The sequence below is a fragment of the Salvelinus alpinus genome, chromosome 25 (assembly GCF_045679555.1).
Source record: "Salvelinus alpinus chromosome 25, SLU_Salpinus.1, whole genome shotgun sequence".
In the NCBI taxonomy this organism is placed as follows: domain Eukaryota; kingdom Metazoa; phylum Chordata; class Actinopteri; order Salmoniformes; family Salmonidae; genus Salvelinus; species Salvelinus alpinus.
In genome coordinates, this window is record NC_092110.1 from 22,256,153 (window position 1) to 22,260,850 (window position 4,698).

Sequence of the window (4,698 nt, forward strand, 5' to 3'; positions counted from 1 at the left end):
CATGAGATTGCATAACTTTTAAAACCATGACCAGAGAGAGACTCTCAAAGAATCCAGCAGATGCTGTTTTTTTGAGTGGGTTCATGTTTAAGTGTATATTCAGCACTGTCAACAATGTTTTTATTCAACACAATTACAAAACATATAACACGCTTCTTCCTACTTCCACTCGTGCTGCAGCTGCAATGAATGAGTAGCCAAGTGTATCCATAGGCCTGCGTTTGTATTATTAACAGCTCATGTCTTTTTTAATATGGAGGAATATTTCACTTTCTCTGGTCATAGAACCAACATGAATATGTACATGAGGCAGAAGCGGTGTGACTTGAGTTTCACCATCAGGTGAAAAACGGTGCCCCCTCTCTCTGGTCAGTCTCAGGAAAGGATTTGACCTATTTTTTTCCCGAGTTGCCAGTATTCTTAAAAGCACCATGACAGATGCAGGTACCATCAGTCCACTCAATTAAAAAAGTTAATTATTTGCTAATTATTTCAATTCATGCTCAGCTGTGCCTTGCAAGCACTACACCAACTGATCTATTTAGTTATCAAAGCTTGAGTTTTGAAATATAATATGGTCTGAGAAGAACAATATTGGCAGGCCAGGTATATAGCCAATATATTGTGATAATGTATAAGGGCTACTGCACAAACCTCATTCCTACAGAACTGTTTTTGATAGGTTAGTGTTACATTTTTAAGTGATGTTAAAAAATTAAATCTGAGCGGCAGATCTCGGCATGCTTTTTGAATGCGAAAGTGATCTTGACTCAGAAAAGGTTGGTGACAGCTGTAGTAAATCATGGGCGTGGCAGTCACCAAAATGAAGTTTAAAATACAAATGTTACACATCACTCACTGTTCATTAAATTCACTGTTTGTTTTTTAAAATCTCTGCTTCTACTTGAAATGCAGCTGATTGTCTTTGAACTGAATAATTTATGAGGAAATCTGTTCATTTGAGTGTCTGTATTTGTTTTGTTATGCTATGTTTCCCGAGTGGATTCAGCTGGGGTTCCATGCCAGGTTATTTTCAATACTTTTAACAAAGTCAATATCCAAAGTGCAATTTAAAAAATAATAATGTAATGCTGGAGTACTACTGAAGTACTACTTGGAATGATAACCTTCATACAAGAAACTCTGTACTATTCCCCAATGTTATTCATGAGATACAGTGAATTTGTTGTTTTGTTTATCTTGAGGAATGTTTTCATGTGTTCCCATGGTACAGTAGTGTCATCAGGTTAATGATGAGCTGCCAGCTCAGAGAAGATCATGGGAGTCTGAGTCCATCCCAGGTGGCTTCCAGCTCCAGATGTCTGTATGTTATCTCTTAGAGGAGTCTGGGTTCAGGAGTTTACACTGCTCCACTGGGTAATAACGCCAGCCCTCAGCGTTAGGGATGAGCCTGTTGATTAGCTGTGATGGCTGGCACTGTGACCTCAGTATGTGAATGAATGACAGTGGGGACAGGACCCACATGAAAAAACATTTCTGTTTACTATAGAATACCACAGTATTTACAATAGAATTCTGTAGTAAACTGAAGTATACTGTTGAATACTATACTACATGCTGTAGTATCCCTCGATCATGTGTAGTACTTACTATAGAATGTTGTAGTAGACTGTGGAATACTATATTAAATACTACTGTATTATCCGGGGTGAAAAAACACTGTAGTAAATACTACAGTAATGTTAGTAAAAACACTACAGTCCGCAAAAACACAAGTTTTTTTAACTATAGTAAATATTACAGTATTTAATTTGCATATACCCTGCCAACACCTCTCCCCCATATCTCAATTTGTGCCACCCATAAGTGAGAAACCTACATGCCAAGTATACAGTAGACCATATATTGTGTTCCCTACAGGTTATAGAAAAGAGCAGAAGCTCTGAACTATCCAACACCAGTCCTATCTACCTACAGGTTATACAGTACCAGTCAAAAGTTTGGACACACCTACTCATTCGAGGGTTTTTCTTTATATTGACTATTTCTTACATTGTAGAATAATAGAGAAGACATCAAAACTATGAAATAACACATATGGAATCATGTAGTAACCAAAAAAGTGTTAAACAAATCTAAATACATTTTATAATTGAGATTCTTCAAAGTAGCTAGCCACCCTTTGTCCTGATGACAGCTTTGCACACTCTTGGCATTCTCTCAACCAGCTTCATGAGGTGGTCATCTGAAATGCACTTCAATTAACAGGTGTGCCTTGTTAAAAGTTAATTTGTGGAATTTATTTCCTTCATAATGCATTTGAGCCAATCAGATGTGTTGTTACAAGGTAGGGTAGGGGTGGTATACAGAATATTGCCCTATTTGGTAAAAAAACAAGTCCATATTATGGCAAGAACAGCTCAAATAAGCAAAGAGAAATGACAGTCCATCACTACTTTAAGACATGAAGGTCAGTCAGTCGCAAAAACCATCAAGTGCTATGATGAAACTGGCTCTCATGAGGACCGCCACAGGAAAGGAAGACCCATAATTACCTCTGCTGCAAAGGATAAGTTCATTAGAGTTACCAGCCTCAGAAACTGCAGCCCAAATAAATGCTTCACAGACTTCAAGTATCAGACACAGCTCAACATCAACTGTCCAGAGGAGACTGCATGAATCAGGCCTTCATGGTCGAATCGATGAAAAGAAACCACTAATAAAGGACGCAAATAATAAGAAGAGACTTGCTTGGGCCAAGAAACACGAGCAATGGACATTAGACTGGTGGAAATCTGCCCTTTGGTCTGATGAGTCCAAATTTGAGATTTTTGGTTCCAACCGCTGTGTTTTGTGAGACGCAGAGTAGGTGAACGGATGATCTCTGATGTTGGTTCGCACCGTGAAGCATGGAGGAGGAGGTGTGATGGTGTGGGTGTGCTTTGCTGGTCAGTGATTTATTTAGAATTCAAGGCACACTTAACCAGCCTGGATACCACAGCATTCTGCAGCGATACGCCATCCCATCTGGTTTACAATGTAGAAAATAGTAAAAATAAAGAAAACCCTTGAATGAGTTGGTGTGTGCAAACGTTTGACTGTTACTGCAGAAAATGTGCTATTTTAGTATTTATCTAGCAGGTTTCCTCAAGGAGAAAGCCTCCACTTCTATGTTTGTCACGCCCTGATCTGTTTCACCTGTACTTGTGCTTGTATCCATCCAGGTGTTGCGCATCTTTCCATTATCCCCTGTGTATTTATACCTGTATTCTCTGTCTGTTTGTTGCCAGTTCGTCTTGTTCGTTCAAGCTAACCAGCGTTTTTCCTGTCAGCTCCTATCGTTTCCCAGCCTTTCTTTCCTCGTCCTCCTGGTCCTGACCATGTACCCACCCGCCTGACCTCTCTGCCTGACCCTGAGCCTGCTTGCCGTCCTGTACCTTTGCCCCACCTCTGGATAACTGAACTCTGCCCGTCCCTGACCCTGAGTCCACCTGCCGCCCTGTTCCTTTGCCTTACCCTGGTTCTTCGACCCCTGCCTGCCTTGACATGTCTTACCTGTCCCTGTTGCTACAATAAACATTGTTACTTCGACAGTCTGCAACTGGGTCTTACCTTGATTCCTGATAATGTTAAAGATTTTTTTTAAAACACTCTATTAAACACTACAATACTGTCCGCCACAACACTACAGTAAATGCTACAGTATACTACAATCTGCAAAAACACTAGAGTAAATGCTACGGTATACTACAATCTGCAAAAATACTACAGTAAATGCTACAGAGTCAATGTGCGGGGGCATCCGGTTAGTCGAGGTAGATGAGGTAATATGTACATGTAGGTAGAGTTAGTGACTATGCATAGATAATAAACAGAGTAGCAGCAGTGTAAAAGAGTAAAAGAGAGGGGGCAATGCAAGTAGTCTGGGTAGCCATTTGATTAGCTGTTCAGGAGTCTTATGTCTTAGGGGTAGAAGCTGTTTAGAAGCCTCTTGGACCTAGACTTGGTGCTCCGATACCACTTGCCGTGCGGTAGCAGAGAGAACAGTCTATGACAAGGGTGGCTGGAATCTGTGACATTTTTTAGGGCCTTCCTCTGACTCCACCTGGTATAGAGGCCCTGGATGGCAGGAAGCTTGGCCCAAGTTATTTACTGGGTCGTACGCACTACGCTCTGTAGTGCCTTGCGGTCGGAGGCCAAGCAGTTGCCATACCAGCCAGTGATGCAACCAGTCAGGATGTTCTCGATGGTGCAGTTGTAGAACTTTTTTGAGGATCTGACGACCCATACCAAATCTTTTCAGTCTCCTGAGGGGGAATAGGTCTTGTCGTGCTCTATTCACAATTGCCTTGATGTGTTTTGACCATGAGAGTTTGTTGGTGATGTGGACACCAAGGAATATGAAGCTCTCAACCTGCTCCACTACAGCCCCGTTGATGAATGGGGGTGTGCTCGGTCCTCCTTTTCCTCTAGTCCATAATCATCACCTCTCCGTCTCATCGTTGTCGGTGATCAGGCCTACCACTGTTGTGTCATCGGCAAACTTAATGATGGTTTTGGAGTCGTACCTGGCCATGCAGTCATGAGTGAACAGGGAGTACAGGAGGGGACTGAGCACGCACCCCTGAGGGGCCCCCGTGTTGAGGATCAGTGTGGTAGATGTGTTGTTACCTAATCTTACCACCTGTCAGGAAGTCCAGGATCCAGTTGCAGAGGGAGGTGTTCAGTCCCAGGGTC

General features: G+C 42.0%; 1 non-coding gene across 1 annotated transcript; it reads left to right on the forward strand.

Annotated features, from left to right (window-relative positions):
- The first annotated feature begins 3,072 nt into the window (after positions 1 to 3,072).
- Positions 3,073 to 3,125, forward strand: LOC139554058 (U7 small nuclear RNA). Its single transcript, XR_011670792.1, has one exon. It is a non-coding gene; the product is annotated as a U7 small nuclear RNA (small nuclear RNA).
- The last annotated feature ends 1,573 nt before the right edge of the window (positions 3,126 to 4,698 follow it).